Source organism: Nicotiana tomentosiformis, chromosome 3, assembly GCF_000390325.3.
Source record: "Nicotiana tomentosiformis chromosome 3, ASM39032v3, whole genome shotgun sequence".
NCBI classification, from domain to species: domain Eukaryota; kingdom Viridiplantae; phylum Streptophyta; class Magnoliopsida; order Solanales; family Solanaceae; genus Nicotiana; species Nicotiana tomentosiformis.
In genome coordinates this window covers 117039677-117049751 of record NC_090814.1, presented here as the reverse complement: position 1 = coordinate 117049751, position 10075 = coordinate 117039677, and the positions used below count along the sequence as shown (strand labels likewise).

General features: G+C 38.7%; 1 non-coding gene across 1 annotated transcript; it reads right to left on the bottom strand.

Moving 5' to 3' along the window:
* Window positions 1-9777: 9777 nt before the first annotated feature.
* On the bottom strand, window positions 9778-9859 carry TRNAS-GCU (transfer RNA serine (anticodon GCU)). The gene has a single exon. It is a non-coding gene; the product is annotated as a tRNA-Ser (tRNA).
* Between the last annotated feature and the right edge of the window lie 216 nt (window positions 9860-10075).

The following is a 10075-nucleotide window of genomic DNA, read 5'->3' as shown; positions in this document are numbered from 1 at the left end:
AGTGTATCCCCTTGGGGTGCTCCTGTCTTATTTTTGAAGAAGAATGATGGTTCTATGCAGATGTGTATTGATTATCACCAGTTGAACAAGGTTACAGTAAAGAACAGTTACCCATTGCCATGTATTGATGACCTATTTGATAAGTTTCAGGGTGCCAGAGTGTTCTCTTAGTCCGACTTGCATTCAGGATATAATCAGTTAAAGATTCGGGAACCAGATATATCGAAGACTGCTTTCAGGACTCGATATGGTCATTATGAGTTCCTTGTGATGCTATTTGGGCTGACCAACGCACCAGCAATATTTATGCATTTGATTAACTGTGTATTTCAGCCCTATCTTGACTCCTTTGTCATTGTGTTTATTGAAGACATTCTGGTGTATTCCCGGAGTTGGGAGGATCATGAATAGCACCTTAGGACTGTGCTACAGACTTTGAGAGAAAAGAAGTTATATGAAAAATTTTCAAAGTGTGAACTCTGGCTTGATTCAGTGGGATTTTTGTGCGAGGGGATCAAGGTAGATTCGAAGAAGATTGAGGCAGTGCAGAGTTGGTCCAGACCGTCCTCAGCTACGGAGATCCAGAGTTTCCTTGGTTTTGCAGGGTATTATCACCGATTTGTAGAGGATTTCTCTTCTATAACTGCACCTATGACCAAATTGACCAGAAGGGTGCTCCGTTCAGGGGGACTGGGGAATGTGAGGAGAGATTTCAAAAGCTCAAGACAGCTTTAACTAGAACCCCAGTATTGGTGTTGCCCACATGTTCAAGGTTTTATACTGTGTATTGTGATGCGTCGTGTATTGGTCTCAGCGCAGTGCGGATGTAAGACGGTAAAGTGATTGCCTATGCATCCAGACAGTTAAAGGTATATGAGAAGAATTATCGAGTCCACGACCTTGAGTTAGCAGCTATTGTTCATGCCTTGAAGATTTGGTGGCATTATTTGTACGATGTCCATTGTGAGGTCTACACCGATCACCGAACTCTACAACATATGTTTAAACAGAAAGATCTTAATTTGCGACATCGGAGGTGGTTGGAGTTGCTTAAGGATTATGATATCACCATTCTCTATCATCCCGGGAAAGCCAATGTAGTGGCCGATGCCTTGAGTCATAAGGCGGAGAGTTTGGGCAGCTTATCATATTTACCGGTAACGGAGAGACCATTAGCCTTGGATGATTAGGTCTTGGCCAACCAGTTTGTTAGTTTGGATGTTTCCGAGCCGAGTCGAGTTTTGGCTTGTGTGGTTTCTGAGTCTTCTCTTTATGATCGTATCACAGAGCGTCAGTATGATGACCCCCATCTGCTTGTCCTTAAGGACACAGTTCAGCACGGTGATGCCAAGGAAGTCACTATTGGAGATGACGGTGTATTACGGATGCAGGGCAGGCTATGTGTACCCAGTGTAGATGGCTTGCATGAGTTGATTCTCCAGGAGGCTCATAGTTCGCGGTACTCCATTCATCCGGGTGCTGCAAAGATGTATCAGGACTTGAGACAATACTATTGGTGGAGGCGGATGAAGAAAGACATAGTGGAGTATGTAGCTCGGTGCCTAAATTGTCAGCAGGTGAAGTATGAGCATGTCACGACCCCAAATTCCCTTTGTAGGATGTCTTGATGGCACCTAGTCTCTAAGACTAGGTAATCCTGTCAATGCGGAATAACTGAATATAAATTAAAATTTAATCCTCAACAGTCGAATAAATAAGAACTGCAAATTTAACAATTTCAACTCCCAAAATCCGGTAGGAATAAGTCACAAGCTTCTAAAAATTTATTCTCAATGTCTCTATGCATCAGAGTCTAAAGGAAATAAGGAAGACAACATAATAAGATAGAAGGGGACTTCGGAGTCTGCGGACGTTGGCAGATATACCTCGAAGTCTCCTCGTACGACTAATTCACTGATGCCTGGTCTGATAAGATGTACCTGGATCTGCACAAAAAGATGTGCAGAAGCGTAGTATGAGTACACCACAACGGTACCAGTAAGTGACAAGCCTAACCTCGGTAGAGTAGTGACGAGGTCAGGTCAGGCCCTACTGGAATAATAAAACACAAGGGGAAAAGTTTAACAATATAATAACAATTATGACAATGGGAATAAATCAAGTAAGTAGTATGTCACAATTTAATTACAAAGAATAAGGGAAATTAACACCTCGCGGAAGGGAAACAAAAATTTATAATTGTAAGAAAAATACCAAAAATAACCAAAGGTAATGCAGCCATAAAGAAATATCAACAAGGACACTCCCGAGGTACCGCCTCGTAGTCCCAAATCGTAAATAAATTCTCAATATCTCATTTTCTTATATCACCACGGGAGCCTTCACATTTAATTTTAAAGAAAATATGTTTCCCGAAATAGCATCCCGCGTTTTAGCCACCCTTATCACATCGCATGGCTTCTAGTAGTTCCCCTACTAGCCATGCGTATCAAGTCACCCTTATCTCACAGTATGCGTTTTAATACCCAGATCTTATACCACCACATGCATATCAATATCATAATTTGCACCTTAAGCGCCCAAATATTTCAACTTGCTAAAATAAATCAACAACAAGAATATTTTTCACAATAAAGAGCTCACGGCTCAATCACAATGAGTACAAAGTCTCACAAAATATTCAGCAAAATAATATCCACTATTTCCACAATACGGAGCTCACGGCTCAATCATAATGAATACAAAAATCTTTACAAAACATTTAGCAAAAATAATATTCCACAAATTTAACATCTTGACTTAACATCAGATTTTTTAAATGTAAAATACTTTATTTTTAATAATATTTAAATTAAGAAATCCAACATTCAAATAATGCACAGAACAAAAGAAACAAAGTTTCAACTAAACAGGTAAAACACTTAGCAGGAACAGGTCAAGCAAATTTAAAATACAAAAATATATTAATGATGATGAATATAACATAATAAAATAATTTAATTAACATGCAACAGTGCTCTACACAATTTAAAGACATAAACTTCCACATTTAGCCTGTGTACACGACTTTCAACACATTAACATTTTCATATCAATACCAATCCTAAGGGAAATTTCCCCCACACAAGGTTAGACAAGTCACTTACCTCAAACCACGCTCAATCAGTCAAGTAGTATGCCTTTTCCTCGATTTTTCGACTCTAATCGGCTCGAATCTAATCATAATTAATTCGATTCAATCAATACAAATTATAGGAATAAATTCCATAAGAAAATACTATTTTTCTAACAAAATTCAAAATTTAACCCAAAAATTATCCGTGGGGCCCACGTCTCGGAATTCGATGAAACTCATTCAATTACGAGTCCAACCATACTAGTTTCACTTATATCCGACTTTGAATCGACATCGAAATCTCAAAAAATTATTTTATGAAATTTCTACATTCTTTCCCAAATTTTCATCTCAAAACACTAATTAAATGATGAAAATAATGATATATTCGTGTATATTGACCAAATCCTAGTAAGAATCACTTACCCCGATGTTTTCCCTTGAACATCTCTCAAAAATCGCCTCTCCCCAAGCTCCAATTTGTCAAAAATGGAAAATAGGACGAAGTCCCCTTTTAAAACTTAAAGTTTCTATCCAGGCGTCGCTGCCCCCGATCATTGCCCTCGATCGCTGCCCCCGATCGCTGCCCTCAATCACTGCCCCCGATCTCTACCCTCGATCGCTGCCCTCGATCGCTGCCCCCGATCGCTGCCCTCGATTTCTGCCCCCGTTTTCCAGCAGCTGTTTAAGTCCAAATTTTGATCCATTAACCATCCGAAACTCACCCAAGGCCCTCGGTACCTCAACCAAATACACAACAAGTCCTAAAACATCATACGAACTTAGTCGAAACCTCAAATCACATAAAACAATGCTAAAACCACAAAGCATACCCCAATTCAAGCTTAAGAAATTTAAGAATTTCCAACTTTTACATTTGATGCCGAAACCTATCAAATCAAGTCCGATTGACCTCAAATTTTGTACACAAGTCATAAATGACATAACGGAGATATAAAAATTTTCAGAACTAGATTTCGACCCCGATATCAAAAAGTTAACTCCCCGGTCAAACTTTCCAAAAAATTAACTTTCGCCATTTCGCCATTTCGTGATGTTGCATTCATGGTTGGCGAGCGGGTCTTGCTCCGGGTTTCGACTATGAAGGGTGTTATGAGGTTCGGAAAGAAAGGCAAGTTGAGCCCGAGATATATCGAACCTTTTGAGATTCTTGAGAGAGTCGGAGAGGTGGCTTACATACTTGCACTACCACTTAGTCTCTTTTCAGTTCATCTAGTGTTCCATGTTTCCATGCTCTAAAAATATCACGGCAATCATCTCATGTGTTAGACTTTAGCTCAGTCTAGTTGGACAGGATCTATCTTATGTCGAGGAACCGGTGGCCATTTTGGACAGACAGGATAGAAAGCTAAGATCGAAGAGCATTACTTCAGTAAAAGTACAGTGAAGGGGTCATCCGGTCATGATATGTGTAGCTGTTATCCTCATCTTTTCACCACTCCAGGTATAACTCTAAACTCGTTCAAGAACGAACGTTTGTTTAAGAGGAGGAGGATGTAACAACCCGGCCGGTCATTTTGAGACTTGTAGCCACATTCTCCCATTTATTTCTCATTTAGCCACATTCTCCCATTTATTTCTCATTATGTACTTTATAGCTGTATTGTGACTTGTCGGGGTAGTCAGTTCGAGTCTGGAGAGATTTCGGAATGAATTGAGACAATTAGTCTCAAGGTTGAAAACTTAAGTTGAAAAGGTTTACCGAATATTGATTTATGTGTAAACGACCCCCAGAATAGAGTTTTGATGATTCCAATAGCTCTATATGGTGATTTTGGACTCAGGAGTATGTTCGGAAAATTATTTAGAAGTCCGTAGCTAAATTAGGCTTGAAATGGCTAAAATAGAAATTTAAGTTTGGAAGTTTGACCATGGAATTAACTTTTTGATATGTTCTGAAAATTTTCATAGCTCTGTTATGTCATTTATGACTTGTGTGCAAAATTTGAGGTCAATCGGACTTGATTTGATAGGTTTCGGCATCGAATTTAGAAGTTGAAATTTCAAAGTTTCATTAAGCTTGAATTGGAGTATGATTCGTGGTTTTAGTATTGTTTGATGTGATTTGAGGTTTCGACTAAGTTCGTATGATGTTTTAGGTCTTGTTGGCTTATTTGGTTGAGGTCCCTGGGCCTCGGGTGAGTTTCGGATGGTTAACGGATTGAGGTTTAGACTTAAACAGCTGCTAAAATTTTTTGATGCCTGTATCTGGTTTCCTTCATCGCGTTCGCGAGGGAGTTTCGCGTTCGCGAAGAGGAAATTCGGACTGGCCATTTTGTGCTTCCTATTCGCGACAGGGGGCACGCGTTCGCGAAGGGTCTAGGGTCAAGGCTACGCGTTCGTGATCGAGTCCTCGCGTTCGCAAAAGGGAAAGCCGGCCTAGGGGAAATTTGGTCTTCACGTTCGTGAGACTAGGCTTGCATTCGCGAAGGAGAAAATCCGGGCAGCACAAAAATGTGCTTCGCGAACGCGAGGGAGCTATCGCGTTCGCGAAGAAGGAATGCCTGGACAGAGAGCTTAAGTTCTGAAAATGGGACTTCGTCCCATTTTCCAATTTTACCGATTTGGAGCTCGGTGAGAGGCGATTTTTGGAAGATTTTCAAGAAAAATATCGGGATAAGCGTTCTTAACTCAATTTTGGTTAAAGTACCCAAATCTATGGTAGTTTTTAACATTTAATTGGTAGATTAAGTTGGAAAAATTGTGAAATCTCTAAGTTTAGATTGAAGATTTGAGAGTCGAGTTGATGTCGGAATTTAGTGATTTTGGTATGGTTATATTCGTGGTTGAATGGGCGTTCATATTTTGTAACTTTTGTCGGGTTCCAAGACGTGGACCCCACGGGCTATTTTTGAGTTAAATTTCGGATTTTTGTTGGAAAATTAGTATTTTCATATGGAATTAATTCCAATAATTTGTATTGACTGAATCAAAATTATTATGACTAGATACGAGGCTTTCGGAGGCCAGTTCACGAGGCAAATTTTTATGACTAGATACAAGGTAAGTGACTTGTCTAACCTTGTGGGTGGGGGGGATGGATTTTCCTTAGGATTGGTATTGATATGATAATTATGATGTGTTGAAAGTCGTGTATTCAAGGTGACGAGCGTGTACACGGGCTAAATATAAAAAACTCTGGATTAAATTTGTGTAGATCTCTGTTACACATTAATTAAATTATTTTATCCGGTTATATTCATAATCATTGATCTTTTTTTTATATATTTTAAATTTGCCTCACATTTTCTTGCTAATTATTTTACCTGTTTAGTTGAAACTTTGTTTCTTTTATTCTATGCTCATTATTTGAACGTTGAATTTCTTAATTGAATTATTATTAATATGAAGTATTTGACACTAAAAATTTGGTATTGAGGCAAGGCGTTAAATTTGTGAAATATTATTTTTATTGAGTTATTCACTTCCGAATATTTTGTAAGGTTTTGTATTCATTATGATTGAGCCGTGAGCTCCTTGTTGTGGAAATAATATTGTTGTTGATTTATTTTGACAAGTTGAAATATTTAGGCACTTGAGGTGCAAATTGTGATATATTGTGATATTGATACGCATGCGGCGGTATAAGGTCTGGGTGTTGAAACGCATGCGGTGAGATAAGGGTGGCTTGATACGCGTGGCTAGTAGGGGAACTACTAGAAGTCATGCGGTGTGATAAGGGTGGCTAAAACGCGGGATGCTATTTTGGAAAAAATATTTTATTTAAAAATTAAATGTGAAGGCTCCCGCAGTAATATAAGAAAATGAGATATTGTGAAATTATTTATGATTTGGGACTAGGATGAGGTACCTCGGGAGTGCCCTTGTTGATATTTCTGTATGGTTGCATTGCCTTTGGTTATTTTTGTGTTTTCCTTAAAGTTATAAATTTTTGTTTTCCTTCCGCGAGGTGTTATTTGCCCTTATTATGTGTAGTTAAATTGTGACATACTACTTACTGGATTCATCCCCATTGTCATTATTATTATATTATTAAACTTTTCTCCCTGTCTTTTATTATTCCAGTAGGGCCTGACCTGACCTCGTCGCTACTCTACCGAGGTTAGGCTTGGCACTTATTGGGTACCCTTGTGGTGTATTCATACTACGCTTTTGCACATCTTTTTGTGCAGATCCAGGTACTTCTTATCATACCAGGCATCGATGAACTAGCCGTACGCGGAGACTTCAAGGTATATCTGTCAGCGTCCGCAGACCTAGGAATCCCCTTCTATCCTTATTATATTGTTTTTCTTATTCTCTTTAGACTCTGATTTATAGAGACATTTAGAATAAATTCTTAAAAGATTGTGACTTATTTTTACTAGATTTGGGGAGTTGTAACTATTTGAATCGTGGTAACATTCATTTTAAATGTTGAGATTTGAGTTTCAGTTTTGTATTCCATATAATTGATAGGCTTACCTAGTCTTAGAGATTAGGTGTCATCATGACATCCTACGGAGGAAAATAGGGTCGTGACAGTAGAGGTTCATCACATGAGCCAGGGTAAGGGGCTCCTTCATTTCCAGGCACAACCACCGCAAACAGGTTGTCGTTTGCCACACCGAAGGGCCCACCTGAGCCAAACACACCTTGTACCGGTGGCTCAACTCCAAAATTACGGGGTCAAATCCCCCGCTTAATGAGAATGGGCCCAAAGTGAAGGGGTACATGTAAACGTACGTGAAACCCTTCTTAGTAAAGGTTACCCGCTCCGCCAAATTAGGAACAATGATGTTTAAGGCATGGCAATCGCAATCTTCCTTCAAAACAGGAATACTAGAAGGGTGAATAAAGGAAGGGTATCTACCAACAGCCCAAGTTCGAGGGTTTGAAGTGGGGAACTTCTCTTCGATGTCCTTTGGCAGTGTTCAAATGTTTGGGAATGATGGTGCTCACAGTGGGAGGATCAGCATCAACATCAACTTTTTTGTCTTTACTCCTCTTCGGGCCCTCACCGAAGAGAAAACCAGAGTTCTTGGAAGAGTTAGTATAAGAAGCCATAATGATAAGAAGGTGATAAGAGTTATTTAGAAGAATATCAAAGAGAGATGAAAGCAGAAGGAAGTTAAAAGCAAAGAAGTTGAGAGAGTTTATGAAGTTGTTAGAAGTGAAATAGGTAGAGTGAGACGTGTAAGTAAAGTTATAGGCGGCTAAAATTGTGGCCATGATTACCTCGAGAACCGGCGAAAATATTGCTAAATCGTGGAGTAACACGTGTCAGGGGAACTATATGCGAGGAGACGTGGGTCTTATCAAGCGTGAGAAACTTTTCAAAAAGGTTCAGAAAATTTTTTGCCAAGAAAGGAATCTTTACCAACTTCCCGTTGACACAAAGATGTGCCGCCGGAAAGTAGGGGGACTATTTGTATAGGGTAAAATCGGTTCATATTAAATGCTTGAATGACAGAGTGATACGTAGAACCGGAGGCACACGGAAGATTAAGCGAGTGAAAATGAAAACCGAGGACAACAACTTCGGTTGGCACCGGGTAGATCTCGAAGGGAACATAATCGACAAGAGCAAATAAATACTTGTCACTAGATGACATTCAATGAAGAATATTCCTCAGTATTAAATAAGCATCCGTTACAGAGAATTTTGGCATTCATTGTTTGCCATTACATATTCATCAATGACCCCATTATTGTTATTTAAGAGGGGCTTGATCCTAGAACCTTGTCCCTAGGTATAACTATAAATAGTGGCTTCAACAACCATTGTAACACATGAAAATTGTGACAAACTTATGCTATACACCATTCCCAAGCTAAATAACACTCTTTTTTCAGTCTAACATTGTTCTTATTGCTGCCTCGGGAAGCCTTGCTCCCGGAACCAGGCTATCTGTTATTTATCTCGATTTCAATACGAAGTCTTGCATTTTACTTAATTTATTTATTGTTTTTCGATCAAATCAGTTCGCTTGTGTATAAACCATGTAACAAATTCAACTGTACCATTTTATGAGTAAACGTAGGTAAAGTAACATTTCCCCAATCACTCTATACTATTCAAGTTTCTCTAGCCGAATTGCACATTCATTTCAATTTCTTAAAATATATTTCCAGCATAACCTCAAAATGATTGATTACATTCAATATAAAGAATTTACCTCCCCAATTCAACTATTCATCTAAGAGCATTTTTCTTGTTACAAGGTTTACTAAAAGAAAGCATACACTAAATTCCTGAACACAAAAGCAAGCAAGAAAGGCCAATAAACAAGAAAAACGATCAGAAAAAAATAAAGTAGTTTAAATTAGGGAGAATAATGCTTTCAGTTGTCTCAGTCTTGATGTAAAAATTGTATATTCTAAATTACTTTTAGCACTAAGCATTATAAACATCTTTCGTTGACATTGAATCTGCAGGGTCACAAAACGTTAAAGTAGTCCATGTTTCTTTTTTAAGTCCGTCAAGTCACTTTCTCATTTTTAAACGAACTCTTCCTTTTTCTTAACTCTGTGATTATTATGTTAGAAAAATATTTTAAACTGGAATAAAAGTGAGAAAACGTACTATTCTGATTAACAATTTAGCGCCACGCTGCCACGATAGGACGAATTCAGTAGGAAAACATGAATCTCCTAGACTTGTTATTCACATTTATTTTTCTTTTCTTATTTATTTTTTGTCTGTAGCTTCCTCAACAGAAAACAAAAAGTAACATCCACGTCGCCTGAGAGATTCGAACTCTCGCGGGGAAACCCCATGTACTTAGCAGGCACACGCCTTAACCACTCGGCCAAAGCGACGTTGTTGCCATTTACATGCCAAATAACATTATTTGAAATCTGGACTACCTCTTTGCATTTTTTCAATGAATTCTCCACTCTCGTCTTCAAACTAAGAACATCCCTGCAATCTATTCTTCCCAGCGCTCCTCATCAGATCGCAACTGAAATTGGTTAACACAAAAGTTCCAAATGCTTCTCTAGTCAAATGTGCTGGTCGATTTCTTTTTCTTCTGC